Source organism: Hibiscus syriacus, unplaced genomic scaffold, assembly GCF_006381635.1.
Source record: "Hibiscus syriacus cultivar Baekdansim isolate YM2019G1 unplaced genomic scaffold, ASM638163v2 tig00117012_pilon, whole genome shotgun sequence".
Classification (NCBI taxonomy): domain Eukaryota; kingdom Viridiplantae; phylum Streptophyta; class Magnoliopsida; order Malvales; family Malvaceae; genus Hibiscus; species Hibiscus syriacus.
The window spans coordinates 1,850,775-1,867,605 of NW_024063524.1; the positions used below are offsets into that span (position 1 = coordinate 1,850,775).

The 16,831-nt window shown below is 32.8% G+C and overlaps 1 pseudogene; it reads right to left on the minus strand.

Moving 5' to 3' along the window:
• Positions 1–3,385: 3,385 nt before the first annotated feature.
• On the minus strand, positions 3,386–6,087 carry LOC120195406 (annotated as a pseudogene).
• Between the last annotated feature and the right edge of the window lie 10,744 nt (positions 6,088–16,831).

The following is a 16,831-nucleotide window of genomic DNA, read 5'->3' on the forward strand; positions in this document are numbered from 1 at the left end:
GCATAAATGCCATCTAATCTTTGAGGTTCAAGCTTTCTTTATGGCTTCAATTTTACATATTGGGCCATTAAGCCCTTAATCTGAAATGGTGGTTTGTTTTAGGAATATCAAAATGTTGTTGTACACATACATTTCTAACTTCTATTTGCTCGATTTATAAAAGGTTCAGGTGCTGAACTTGGAAGCAATGGACAAATCAAGGCATTGGAAAATTGTAGGCAGTAGTGCATACTCTGGTGTAGGGTTCTTGTGGGCTTTCGTCGGTGGTTGGTTCAAGAAGTGGCCTCTAGGACCTACATGCTTGATTAGCTTTAATTCTATTGATTTGGAGCTGGGATGGATTTAGTGCCATAATTTGTACTACTTTCCCTTTACTTGTAAACAAAATGGTAAAAGTAAAATAAATGAATACCCTATCAAATGTTAAATCAATATGTTTACAAGCACAAAACAAACTAAACGCAATAAAAGCATCATCAAAAACAAACAATAAACCAAATACATAATAAAAATTTAAACAAAAATCTAAATGAACACAAACTGAAATAAAAAAAACTAATAAAGAAACATTAAAACATGAACACACTAGGGATGGGCATAGGGTTTCGACCAACTTGACCTGACCCGAAATTTTACATGTTTACCCGACCCGACCTAAAAAAATATATATCTTTCATCCGACCCGATTTTTTGAGATAAAATCCAAACTCAATCCAATCTGAAATAATAATATAATATTATTTTTATTCAATAAAATATTAATTAAAAAAATATTATAATATTCTTAAATATATAAAAATAAATTTTTTCAGGTCAATATTTTTTCACATTGAACCCGAATCTGATTTTTTAAAAAATCCAAATGGATCGGAACTGTTGGGTTCATCCATGACCATCCCTACACATCATAAAATATAATTCATTACACCCCTACTTATTAACAACCCAGGTCATTCCAAAACATATATTTAAAAATTAAAAATGAGAAATGTTAATAGAAAAAAAAACATATACTAAAAACCTAGACACTATCACCATACAATCTAGATAGAAGGAATTGAAGAGATATTTTGGTAAAAATGAGAAGCATTTAACACAAAATAATCTAAATAACAAAATTATATTAAAATTTTAAAAGATATCGGCAAAGCAAAAGAAGCAATAATTTAAGAAGCGTTCGACCATTTTTGAGATAAAGAAAACAAGTAAGTGTAGGCACCATAGCGAGCAAGGAGCTGATTGAAAAGTACAGCAACTGCTTTCTGAGATGCCCAGTTTCTATCAGATCCTCTTTACTGATTCAGGCAGACACGAAGCGGGGTCTCGACTTGGACCATAACCTCGTCCGATTGTTGTCTGCAGAGGATCTCGTCGATTAGGGTTTCTAGTACTGCCTATTTATTGAATGAGGAGGATGGCTGTAAGCACTCTCTAACAACATTAGGCTTATGGGCCTTAGCCAGTCATTTGTCCTATTTCCCCTAAAAGAGGCCACTTCTTAACTTGTTTTAGTATCATGGAAGATGGCACTGTTTTTTTTTACACCAAATAACTTAAGATTGTTTAGGAAGAGATTAACCAAACAAATTAACTTTCATAGTTGCCAAGTAATGTTAAAAACATGTTTTAAAATTCGAGGTACAAAAAATACAGGTATTTTTTTGTAACTGACATCATTTAGATGTTATGCATGGGGTATCACAATATACAATCGAGTAAATTCCCAGCATTCCATTCACCAGCTGCCGACATCATATACCAAATGTTTGGAGCATATTGTACACGACTAATTCAAGAACCAGTTTTAAGCAGCAAAACTCATGCTAATCAGAATTAAACTACAAAAATTAAATAAAACTGATTATTAAAAGAACCCAATAGAAATCACCTCCAAGAGCACTCCAGTCAACACTTTTGCATAATCTGATTAAGGGATGAATAAACAAATTGAAATCTGTTTCAAATAATGTAAAAATTGAACATCTCTGTACCCTTTCCTCATAAACCTCTATTATTAGGGAGATTTGATTGACTAACAACATGCTGATATGAAGAGGGCACATAGCCAATGTAGAGTAATAGACAAACAAGTCAGATCAATATCCAAATCAGTGATATTAATGGAAACAATGGCACGGAAGAAAATCTCTTAGAAGTGGCAGGTCGGTCGGAGTAATGAAGAATTCAAAAGATGAAACCAAGTGGAATCAAATGAAACAGAGGAAGACGATCATAGAGGAGGCGAAGCAAGCAAAAGAAAACAAAAGTGAAGCTAAACACTGACAACGAACAAAAAGCGAAACTCTGATGAACCAGGGTCAATTTACATTGCAGAAGTACCGATTAAGCCAAATGAATTAAACACAACATATCTGAGATCTGAATCAGCAATGGTGTGATGACATAACCAAAACAGAACAATGGCCACATACTGGAAAGGTGATTGAGTGATCGAAATCGGTGAGCGAGCAATGAAACGAAGTTGAACTGACAATTGAAAGATTAAATGATTGAATAAGCAACTTCAATGCTGTCGACGAGCAACAATGGTTCAAATACTATATGAAAAGGGCGACATCATTGGCCAATGATTAATCAAAAGAGGAAAGCAGAAGAACGATCAATTACTGTATAGAACCGAACAAGGAAATAAAAAAAGACAAGGGATCTCATTATTTTATTAAAAGGGATCAAAGAGATTGAGTAAGCTTAATACAATTGAATGACTTACATAACTCTATAGTATGAGCCAACCGAATAAAACCCCAACTTTTAACTAAACTAATCAAGAACAAAAAATTCAACATTCTATTAACAACAGATCATTTATCTAACACGTTGTAACAGTTCCATTATCTAACCTCGGATTGATTATATTTCATACTTGCAAAAGGAGTTTACATTCTTTTCAACTTCTCTTATGCTGCATTATGTATGTTTAACAAATAATGATTAAGAGCAAAATGTGTAATCTTGGAAGAGATGAAAATCAAACAAAAGATTATATTCCATCTAAGGCAATCAACTAATTCCATTATAAAGGATTTTGGCAATACAAAATCTATTTGCATGGAGATTCAACTTTCAAGCTTTACTAATTCCAAATGCTTCAGAAAAAAAGTCCCTTCGCAGCTTTATCGTCTACTGTTAATTCATATTCTGAACATCAGGCGATGAAACTTGTGATATAGAGCCTCCTGAATAAGTTTTCAGTGAGAGATTAGACAGTCCATAACAGTATCAGTCGCCCCTATCTGTCAAAACACCCATATATATATATATCAACTAAGATGAAACGCCCCATTGTTCTCAAAACTAAAACCCTCAGCAATGAGAGAAAAAGACGCTCACCACTGTGTCGACAAATGTAAAGTAAGAGGATGTTCGAGCATTAGACCTCCAGCAACCTTGAATGGGATCCTTCATCAATCTGACTCAGTTCACCATTGATAAAAACTTGAATCAGTGGGGGAAAATCAAGTAAATTACGTGTATACAAATTTTACCAGGCTATCAATCACTTCATTGGTATGTCATGGAAGTAACCTGTAGAACAAAATCTAATCTTATTCACCTTGGAGATTGGATTGAGCGGAATAGACTTAGATAAGTGGTTATTCCGAAAAGAAAATGAGATTTTAATGTGGCTCATCATTGCTCTTGAAGAAAAAGAAGCTGAAGATATACAGAAATAAGTAGTACCTCTGCACTTTCCGATCCTCCTTTGCTTGCACCTGTTTAAGGTTAGTCACAAGCTGTAGAACAAAATCTAATCTTATTCACCTTGGAGATTGGATTGAGCGGAATAGACTTAGATAAGTGGTTTATTCCGAAAAGAAAAGCTGAGATTTTAATGTGGCTCATCATTGCTCTTGAAGAAAAAGAAGCTGAAGATATACAGAAATAAGTAGTACCTCTGCACTTTCCGATCCTCCTTTGCTTGCACCTGTTTTAAGGTTAGTCACAAGAACAGATCCGACCACTGCTGCATGTCCCCCGGAATATCCTGCAGCCATAGGTGACATGTAATCCAGCTCATCTCGTAAGACATCACATTAAGAACGTTAAAGAACCTTTGATAAATGCCCGTGCTTCTTTTTCGCTGCGCGGTTTTTCTCTGATCGTCCCTTTATAGACCACCACCTACATAAACAGGCAAGGTGTTACGTACCTTACATAATCTCCATAGACAACCGATAAAAAGACGTGCAAATGGTGACCTTTTTTTCCCTTATGGTTGAACAGTGACATATTTCGCACAAGGCATGCCAAAAAAGTTAAAGCAACCAGTGTAAGTTCTGATAATATGATAAACAACAACTTAGAACCGATTAAAGCATCCAAGGAAACAACAATCTATGAAATGAACAATGTCCGGGCTAACATAATAGCAACAACTACTTCAGTAAATCTTTTAGCATTAATCCCAAGTCCCGCTGCCACTAATCAAAAGCATTGCACTACTAGGATCATGTGTCTAAATTAAGTAAAGCACTAATGAGACTAGGATATCAGGCTGGTTGGGCAACATCGTTGGCAATTAAGAACAAAGCAAAAGCAAGCTCTCTTCAAGCTGTACCACCTCTAACAAGCATCTTAGCTGATGGGTAATGATATGCTCACAAAAATTTACATACATAGAATGTTGTTGTCATTAACTTGTCAGCCATTACTGCGCTGTCATCCATTATAATATCAGGACAACAAGACATAAGATGAAACTGAATTACCGATACACCGATAAAGCTGTTGTTGGTTATATCTAATACTAAGAGCATGCTTCTCGGTTTAGAAATTTTTGGTGGAGTTGTTAACTGTATAAAAAACAAGAGATCCTTTCAATATCAAATAAGAACTACTTGAAGAATACCGTATCTGCGGTAATTAACAATGTTGTGTGATCTTTTTGAAATATATCAGTGTGCTGAAGCCTTGACATGATGGCATTTGCCTAGAAAACAAAATTAAGATTTATAAGAGTAATAATTCAACCGTCATAACTCATAAGCCATAGATAAAACTGATAAATGAAATGAAGAGATTTCCTAACAATGGCTAATACTGAAGTAAATTGTAAACCATTGAATTAAGCCCCCATCAGACAGAACCATATCAGAACATAAAGAACCCCTTTACGCCGCAAAATGCACAGGTCCAATAAAACATTGCTCACGTGAAAAGAAAATACTTAGTAAAGCACGAGTAACAGTGAAACATAAAACAAAGCTTAGAAAAGAAATCAAACCTTGGCCTCAGCAAGTGCCGTCACTAAATCTTCTGGGTTTTCCTTTCTAATACTTTTCTATCTATATCTGCAGTCTAAATCACATAGTTAAATTTCTTCCTACTTCACTAAATTAGGAGAAACAACAGAAAAAGAAAAACTATTTAAAAAAATCAACATAATTCCAACAAATTGAAAATTATTCTTAAAAACCCAATTTCAGCCAATAAAATTAGGGTTGACTTGCTTAAAGTCAATAAGAAAAATACATTAAAAACACCCTTCAAAAAGCATACATAAATCCAGAAAACCCATGTTTTTAAAAGCGTAGTTTAAAAACCCAACGTTTTTGTCCTTTAGTTAGAAACTTAGAATAAGAGCAAAAGTCCTTTGAAAGTTGATGTATATAGAGAAATAGCTTAAGTTACCAGCATACCATGATTGTAAACTCATAACCCATTCAGCTAGAATTCGTCGCCGAGCCATTGATGAAGAACCCAATATTATCTGTAACCAAAATCGATATCACAGTAATTGATTACGAAAGAAACGATGGAAATTGCTCTCTGTCAAGCTCCATTCAAGTATTCAAACCAAAACAATGCCAATTGACCTATCTCGAAGCTATAAATTTTCACGAACATTAATCTCGAGCTCTGTTACATTGAAAAAGCATCAACCTTTGCTTTAATATGTAAAGGTGTTAGTCATTTTCGGTTTAAAAATTGAGAGGCTTGTAAACAGTGAAACGAACCTTAAAAGGAGAATATGCAGCAGGCATTTCTAGCTCTCTTACAAGCTCTGATTTGTTAGGAGTGCTGCTTGGATAAGCGGAAAGCCGCAGCACCCGCCTCTATTTTTTCCAGGCGCTTCGTATCATCCACACACTTGCTACGCTTCATTAAATTCCTTCTTCTTCTTATACAAAGTCAACCAATAAGGTTTAGCCACGTTAACAAAAGGCCGCCTTCCAAAATACCTAAATCTTTTCTCTACAATTTAAACATAGGTCACTCCATTATGTGTCTAGTAACAAATGGACCACTCTTTTCTCTAAAGGTTATAAACAGGTCCTTAATTATTAAATATTTGATGTCATAATGATATGGCCATAATATAATAATAATACTTCTAGTTCTCAAAACTTATATAATCTATTAATCTGATCTCATTTAAAATAATTCAATAGATTTAATTATATCATTTTTGTATTTATTTTTCTCCTAAATTGTTTGTTCTTTTCCTAAAAATGTTATATTATTTTTCGATTACATTTTTGATATAGTAACAATTTAAAAACAATTTATTACTTCCTTATGGAAGAATGTAATTATACAATAAATGTTGTGATCTAAAAGGTTGTTTAGTTTAACAATATCGTAAAAAGACTAAATTGAAGAAATTTTTAAATACGAATAGATAAATTTATTGAATTAATGTGAATTAAAATAAAATTAATAAAAAAATATAAATTTTAGGACTAAAATGTTATTGTAGTATGTTACATCAGACATTCGTTTTTTTAAAAGATAAAATAATTTGTTTGTAACATATTTTAATTGAATGACATGTTGTAATTTTTTTTAAAAAATCATTGATTTTTTACTAAACACATAACTGAGTGACCTGAAGTTTATTTTATCTAAGAAAAAGTAAACCCTTACTAAAAAGGGATAAAAGAATTTAGTCCTTAGCTGTAATAATGTTTCTCATATTAGTCCTTAAACTTTATTTTACTCCACAGTTAATCCCTAATTTTGATAGCTTTTCATTTTACTTTGACGATGTGACACTATAATATTACATCAGATCATCAAAAAGATTATAAATAAAAAATAATCTAAAATCAGAAGCAATACGGACTAAAGAAAAATTAAAGAGCAATGATAAAACATATATCAAATTTAAGAATTATAAATCATTTTATCTCTATTAGAAACTCAACCAGTAAACTGGTAAAGTCATTTCCGAATAGGTAGTGGTTCGTTCATGCAGCGCAAGATACTCGTATGTAGGACGCTTCGAGTCCACTTATTATGATATTGATAAAGAATTGTATTTATATCTGTTGAAGCTAAATGACGTGAAATATGAACTTATTGTTTTTATTATCGTTTGATGAACGGAAATATAAACTAAGATTATTTTTTTATGAGAATGTCTTATTATTTTCTATTATTAATCTTAGTAATTTATTTTCATTCATCCAATCATCTTAAGAATAATATTTAAAAGTTTTATACGAAGCAAACAAATCATGTTAATTTGACTTGCACCGATAGTGCAAATCACATGCAGGGCTGCAGGCATAGTCAAAAGTTTCAGCTAAGTGTTGAAAAATGGTAAAATCTCAAATTTAGTCATTGTATTTTAGGGTATTTATAAGATAGTCCTTAATCTTCGACTATATCCTAACCCATTTAGCTTCAAAATCATCCCAATCATTCTAGCTTTCTCCCAATACTAGAGAATTTAGAGAGTTTCTTAAGAGTTGTTTTTCTCTTTTTATCAAGAGAGAATTATCATTCTTTCTCCTTGCTAGATCGAGAGAAGTAAATTCCTATTTCTCATAGTGAAATTCTTCTATGTTCCCGTGGTTTTTTTTATCATATATTATTAAGGGTTTTCCATGTAAATTTTGTGTCTCTTTATCTTCATTTTTTTATTTCTCAAATTATCAGTTGCGATTTTGCTCTATTCGATAGTCTTCTTCCGCAACAATTGGCATCAGAGCCAGATTAGAGTGTAATATATACTTATTGTCTTTGTGGTTGCCACCAAAAGGTGGATCCTCCAACATAAGAAAGTTAAGAAGGTTACCCATTCTTTGAAGGTTTCAGAGAACTATTCACGATAGTGAAATAGTGGGAGCTATCCGAAAACAGCTATGGCAACAAAATTTGATATTGAAAAGTTCATGGGAGAAATTTCTCATTGTGGAAATTGAAGATGAAGGCCATCCTGAGAAAGACGGTTGTCTAGCAGCTATCAGTGAAAGGTCGTATATTTCACAGACGACAAAATGGATCGAAATGGACGGGAATGCTATGGCAAACTTTCATCTAGCATTAGCAGATGAAGTATTGTAACATCCCAAATCAGGGTCAGTGACTAAATTGCAAATTTTGTAAACTAGGTGCTCGATTTCGAAATAAGTTAAAAGTTCATGGATTTAATTGAAGAAAGTTGATGTTGGATTTAATGATTAAGTTTGGAAATATTAAGGGTACTATGGTAATTTTTTAGGGAAGATTTTTATTTCCCTTTATAAAGGGTAATAAGCACGTAGGAAGAAGAGTCGAGAGCATTCTTCAGTCTTCTTCTTCCTCCTCTCAACCGTGAAGCCTGGTATAAGGTAAGTGGGTCTTTAGTGGTTAATTCTTTCGCGTTTTAAAGCTTTTGATTCTTGGGATATTAAGAAAGATTAAGGAAAGCTTTAGGTGGCTTAAACCTCAAAGATTAACAAGTTATGAGAAATTAAGAAAAATGAGTTTTTAAGTGAATTTTTGATATGGAAGGAGATAGTAGATTGTGAAGTTGAATTTGACTTGTCAAGGGTTAAATTAAGGATATGAAATTGGGTTTTAGAACATGTTGGAAATTTAGTGTGATTCTTGAATGCAATGTAAATGATAGAATTTTGAGTTTAAAGAAGTGATTATGGAGTAGAAATGTTTTAAGTATGTGTATGAAAGTTAGGAATATTAAAGGGAATGAAGTATGTGTTGAGCTGAAAATGAAGGATTTTCGAGCTCAAAATATGATTTCTGGGCAAGGGAATCGGTACCCATTCAAGGGGAACCGATACCCCTTCAAACGAACAAGAATTTCCAGTATGTCATGGGGGAACCGATACCCCCATAGGGGGGAACCGATTCCCCCTAAAAGAAAATTGGGAATATGGGTTTAATAAGTTCGTTTAAGTTGCTAGTATCCAATTACAAGGTGTAGGTATCTAATGATTGTCTCGAAATGTACATTTATGTAGATTCTACGCATAAAGAATTCCGGAACGTTGGCAAGTAAGATCGATCAAGGGAAAGATAGAGATTGGAATTGACTAGTGAGGCCAGGTGAGTGCATATTTAATAGTATCGATGTGCGATGGGAATAAGACTTGCGATGAGTCTATTTCCTAAAGTGTTACCACATGAATTCATGATTAAGGCATGAGTGAATATGCATGTATGTATGTTTGATTATATGGATTGATCTGTTCTTTATGTGTTAGATGATAAAGTATGAGTAATTACATAAGAAGGTTATGAATTATGAGATATAAACTATGTGTCATAGTAAAATATAATTATATTATTATATGATAAGTGAAATAAGCTGGATAATATTGATCTATAGGATGAAGTGAGAATAGTACACTAACTAGGAGATTTGACATAAATGATAAGATGAAATATAAGATAAGCTAGATGGGAAAGATTCATGTTTAAAATAAAACTATAACACATGGGTTGTATGATAGAAATTTATGAAGCTATATGAGAAGATTAAGGAGTTATATGAAATTGAATTAAGTAAACAGATTAGATTATATATATATAGAAATAATATAAGTGAGATGTTTTTTATAAGTCTGCCCTAGATGAATATGGAATATGAATTATAAGAGTTCTATATGATTTTATTAAGATAAATCTTGAGGATATATATATAGATAGATATGAAATGAATGAAATGAGTTATATGAATACATAATTAGTGATGAAATAGTGGATTACCTGAACATGTGAATATATATAGGTCTAAAGAAGGCATAAGATTAAGATATAACAATGTGACTATAAGTATATGTGCTCTAAGTGATATGACTTATAGGTATTTCTATTATAATGTTACATAATATGTTAGGTATGTTAAAGGAATTAGTGATGGTATAAGAATTGATATGAAATATATGAAAACAATATGTTATGAGACAAAATCTATTATAAGCTACGTGAAAGTGTTCCTATATGTTATATGAAGTATATGATCATATGTGAACAAGATATGATGATGTGTACATGAATAAAGGTGATTGGGTGAGAAATGATAGAAATTATATGAAAACATGACTATGTGACATGTGAATTATATGGAAATGATCTACGTGTAAGTGAACTACGTGACTATGTGATCATATGAAAAGAAGCTATGTGATAAGTGATATGTGAAAGTGAATTACGAGTTTATGTGAATATTTGAAATGAAATAAATGATAACGCCCATGTTATGTGTCATGAGAGCTAGGGTATAGTTGGCATGCCAAGAGTCGAGGGTCTACGCGGTTCTTCGGGACATATGTTATTCTTTGGAAATGTGTGAAGTCTGGAAAGACACATACTTGATCCCTAGCATATGTATGATCTAAAGAATTCTATGTCCTTATGGACATTATTATATGGCACTACGTGCAATTCTACGCGGTTCTTCGGGACATATGCATATTCTTTGGAACATGTGTGAAGTCTGGAAAGACACATACTTGATCCCTAGCATATGTATATGATTCTTAAAGAATTCTATGTGGTCCTTATGGACATTATTATATGGCACTACGGTGCAATTCTACGCGGTTCTTCGGGACATATGCATATTCTTTGGAACATGTGTGAAGTCTGGAAAGACACACTTGATCCCTAGCATATGTATATGATTCTTAAAGAATTCTATGTGGTCCTTATGGACATCATTATACACTACGGTGCAATTCTACGGGGCACTTCGGTGCATTTATACGAGCTGTGGTGACAGCATAGTACACAACCTCTATAGACTCACATATCGATAGTTCTCACATATGTACATGGGCTAATCCAGATATATGAACAAATATAAGTTAGTGGTATGATAAATGCTATAGAAATGATATGATGTTGTGTGGGTATAGTGTTTGATTGAAAAAGTATGTGATTATATGATAAACTGTTAATGATGAATTATGTGTATGTATGTATTTACTGCAATTAATCTGATATAATTTTATACGATATGAAAAATGCATGGAATTGCTATAACATGATAGAACAGAACATGCATGTATCAATATATGTTTTAAAGTGCATTATAAGTTGTTATGCCTCACTAAGTCTTCGACTTAGCGTGTGATTGTTTCACACGTAGGTTTCGAGAAGAGTAAGGAGGGATGCGAAGCAAGACAGGTCAGTTTTCCTTACCAAAAGATCAGATCAGAAATATTTGACAAAGTATGTATTTGGTTATGTATAAAGTGTTGGCATGTAATAAGTCATTAAGTGCGAGCACTCTGATAAAGTCTTTATTTTGATTTAAATAAAGTTTTAAATTTCCCGGGATTTTCTTAAGAGTCAGGTTTGAAAAGTCAATGTGACACTTCGGACTCGTATCCGGGTCGGATACGGGTCGGGGGTGTTACATTTAATGGTATCAGAGCTATGGTTTAGCCGATTCTCGGCATAAACCGAAGTCCAAAATGTCATAAAAGGTGTACATGCCAACATAGATTGAAAAATTTCTGATCTGATAGTGTAAGGAATACGTTGTCTTGCTAATAAAATAAGAATAGTTTAATACAGTAGAAATCCGATCGTGATAATTTCGAAGTAAGTGAAAGGTGATATTCCTGATTGTGATAGCTATTCACTTGCCCTGGCCAGGCAGGATGAAAAGCGGACACCTCAGGAAATGCCTAGTAAGATCAAAAGTTGATTTCAGAAAGCTGAAATCATATCTGAATAATGATAGAAAATTTTCATCGTTTGGAATCGGAAAAACGATGTAGAGTAGTTTTGCTATTATGTGAATAAGATAGAAGATGGTGAACGGGTGTCACCATAAGAATGTTAAAAAGATCTAATGACGTGATGATTACGTATATAAGAACTCAAGGATAAGTGCATCAGTGACAAGCGTATAAGATGTATATGTCAGAGCTTATGAGTTTGAAACGAAGTGATAATATTGCGCATAAACAAGAGTATGTTTATGATAAGGGTTTGCAGTTAAGATGGAAAGAGTTAGCATTGGCTAACTAGAGTATGTGATAAAAATGTACTGGAATTATAAGATTATAAGATATTGTCAGGATATGATAACCAGATCTGCAATGGATCTGGATACAGTTGTATATTTGGATCATAGTAATGTGGTATAGTAAAGGAAAAGGAAATAAGAATTTGTATATTTAAATAAAGCTGAGGATTGATAAGAAGAGTTTGAGAATATGTATATCGATGATCAGATTATAGGACACATGAAGTCAGAATGTTGAGTTTGAATAAAAGAAATTTCGGGATATATGAGAATAGATGTGTAATAGATAAAGTTGAGTTAATTGATTATGATGCGAATTTGAATATGGTTGTATATTCTGAGCAGATAGCTATGCTGTAGAAACTGAGATAAGTATTTGCATGGAACCTTCAGGAAGAAAAATACAAGTATAAGAATGATAAAGAATGAAGTTATGTATAAGAAATGGGTTATTAAAGTAATGAGGATGCAATGAAGATTGGTACATAAAGATGAGTATAAGTAATAAGACAGGAGTATGTGAACATGAAAGGAAATATATGATTTATGTATAAGGAATAAGGAATAAAGAAATGAAAGGGATTGATTTAAAGGATCAGATACGATAAATATGGAAGTACAGAGGACAATTTTGATATAGAAATAAGACAAGTGTGCAAGGTGATGTGAAAATATTGTTTGACTCCTTAAAGTATATGTTTAATCACATTGAAGAAGATTTAAAGTTGTGTTTTGGTCAAATGATGACGAAATACAAGTTTGGTATGGTTATAAGGTAATTAAAGATTGATAAAGAATTTGATTGATTAAGGATTTTGAGTGATAAGAACTGATGCTATTGGTTATATGATAAGTAACATGATAAGGATGTATAAAGGAAAAAGGTAGTTGAAGAACTAAGAGAAAGAAAGATTAAGTAAAGGAAACAACATGAGAACATTAACAGACATGTTTTTATCAATGTGTGCAGTGGAAATTCGAGGACGAATTTTCTTTAAAGGAGGGGAGATTTGTAACATCCCAAATCAGGGTCAGTGACTAAATTGTAAATTTTGTAAACTAGGTGCTCGATTTCGAAATAAGTTAAAAGTTCATGGATTTAATTGAAGAAAGTTGATGTTGGATTTAATGATTAAGTTTGGAAATATTAAAGGTACTATGGTAATTTTTCAGGGAAGATTTTTATTTCCCTTTATAAAGGGTAATAAGCACGTAGGAAGAAGAGTCTAGAGCATTCTTCAGTCTTCTTCTTCCTCCTCTCAACCGTGAAGCCTGGTATAAGGTAAGTGGGTCTTTAGTTGGTTAATTCTTTCGTTTTAAAGCTTGTTTTGATTCTTGGGATATTAAGAAAGATTAAGGAAAGCTTTAGGTGGCTTAAACCTCAAAGATTAACAAGTTATGAGAAATTAAGAAAAATGAGTTTTTAAGTGAATTTTTGATATGGAAGGAGATAGTAGATTGTGAAGTTGAATTTGACTTGTCAAGGGTTAAATTAAGAGATATGAAGTGATAGAATGGGTTTTAGAACATGTTGGAAATTTTGTGTGATTCTTGAATGCCATGTAAATGATAGAATTTTGAGTTTAAAGAAGTGATTATGGAGTATAAATGAGTTTAAGTATGTGTATGAAAGTTAGGAATATTAAAGGGAATGAAGTATGATGTGTTGAGCTGAAAATGAAGGATTTTCGAGCTCAAAATATGATTTCTGGGCAAGGGGAATCGGTACCCATTCAAGGGGAACCGATACCCCTTCAAACGAACAAGAATTTCCAGTATGTCATGGGGGAACCGATACCCCAATAGGGGGAACCGATTCCCCCTAAAGGAAAATTGGGAATATGGGTTTAATAAGTTCGTTTAAGTTGCTAGTATCCAATTACAAGGTGTAGGTATCTAATGATTGTCTCGAAATGTACATTTATGTAGATTCTACGCATAAAGAAATTCCGGAACGTTTGGCAAGTAAGATCGATCAAGGGAAAGATAAGAGATTGGAATTGACTAGTGAGGCCAGGTGAGTGCATATTTAATAGTATACGATGTGCGATGGGAATAAGACTTGCGATGAGTCTATTTCCTAAAGTGTTACACATGAATTCATGATTAAAGGCATGAGTGGAATATGCATGTATGTATGTTTGATTATATGGATTGATCTGTTCTTTTATGTGTTAGATGATAAAGTATGAGTAATTACATAAGAAAGGTTATGAATTATATGAGATATAAACTATGTGATCATAGTAAATATAATTATATTATTATATGATAAGTGAAATAAGCTGGATAATATTGATCTATAGGATGAAGTGAGAATAGTACACTAACTAGGAGATTTGAACATAAATGATAGATGAACATATAAGATAAGCTAGATGGGAAAGATTCATATGTTTAAATAAAACTATAACACATGGGTTGTATGATAGAAATTTATGAAGCTATATGAGAAGATTATAGGAGTTATATGAAATTGAATTAAGTAAACAGATTAGATTATATATATATATAGAAATAATAGAAGTGAGATGTGTTTATAAGTCTGCCCTAGATGAATATGAATATGAATTATAAGAGTGCTATATGATTTATATTAAGATAAATCTTGAGGATATATAGATAGATATGAAATGAAATGGAAATGAGTTATATGAATACATAATTATGTGATGAAATGGTGGATTACCTGAACATGTGAATATATATAGGTCTAAGAGAAGGCATAAGATTAAGATATAAGCAATGTGACTATAAGTATATATGTGCTCTAAGTGATATGACTTATAGGTATTTCTATTATAATGTTACATAATATGTTATGTATGTTAAAGGAATTATGTGATGGTATAAGAATTGATATGAAATATATATGTGAAAACAAGTATATGTTATGAGACAAAACCTATGATTATAAGCTACGTGAAAGTGTTCCTATCTGTTATATGAAGTATATGATCATATGTGAACAAGATATGATGAGTATGTGTACATGAATAAAGGTGATTGGGTGAGAAATGATAGAAATTATATGAAAACATGACATATGTGACATGTGAATTATATGGAAATGATCTACGTGTAAGTGAACTACGTGACTATGTGATCATATGAAAAGAAGCTATGTGATAAGTGATATGTGAAAGTGAATTACGAGTTTATGTGAATATTTGAAATGAAATAATGATAACGCCCATGTTATGTGTCATGAGAGCTAGGGGTATAGTTGGCATGCCAAGAGTCGAGGGTCTACGCGGTTCTTCGGGACATATGTATATTCTTTGGAACATGTGTGAAGTCTGGAAAGACACATACTTGATCCCTAGCATATGTATATGATTCTTAAAGAATTCTATGTGGTCCTTATGGACATTATTATATGGCACTACGGTGCAATTCTACGCGGTTCTTCGGGACATATGTATATTCTTTGGAACATGTGTGAAGTCTGGAAAGACACATACTTGATCCCTAGCATATGTATATGATTCTTAAAGAATTCTATGTGGTCCTTATGGACATCATTATATGGCACTACGGTGCAATTCTACGGGGCACTTCGGTGCATTTATACGAGCTGTGGTGACAGCATAGTGCACAACCTCTATAGACTCACATATCGATAGTTCTCACATATGTACATGGGCTAATCCAGAGATATGAACAAATATAAGTTAGTGGTATGATAAATGCTATAGAAATGATATGATGTTGTGTGGGTATAGTGTTTGATTGAAAAAGTATGTGATTATGATAAACTGTTAATGATGAATTATGTGTATGTATGTATTTACTGCAATTAATCTGATATGATTTTATACGATATGAAAAATGCATGGAATTGCTATAACATGATAGAACAGAACATGCATGTATCAATATATGTTTTAAAGTGCATTATAAGTTGTTATGCCTCACTAAGTCTTCGACTTAGCGTGTGATTGTTTTACACGTAGGTTTCGAGAAGAGTAAGGAGGGATGCGAAGCAAGACAGGTCAGTTTTCCTTACCAAAAGATCAGATCAGAAATATTTGACAAAGTATGTATTTGGTTATGTATAAAGTGTTGGCATGTAATAAGTCATTAAGTACGAGCACTCTGATAAAGTCTTTATTTTGATTTAAATAAAGTTTTAAATTTCCCGGGATTTTTCTTAAGAGTCAAGGTTTGAAAAGTCAATGTGACACTTCGGACTCGTATCCGGGTCGGATATGGGTCGGGGGTGTTACAAGTATTGTCAAGCATCAAGGAGAAGAATAAAGCTAAGGAGATATGGGATCATCTCACCAAATTGTACGAGGCCACATCGTTGCACAATAAAATTTTCTTTAAGAGGAAATTGTATAATCTCTGGATGCTAGAATCTACTTCAGTGACGGAGCACTTAAACATGTTGAACACGTTATTTTCTCAGCTTACATCCATAAGATGTACAATAGGAGAACAAGAACATGTTGAACTTCTACTTCAAAGTCTACCTGATTCGTATGATCAACTCATCATCAACTTGACAAACAGTAATGTCACCAGTCTAGTCTTCGATGACGTTGCAGTTGTTGTTCTACAAGAAGAAAATTGGCGCAAGAACAAGGAAGACAG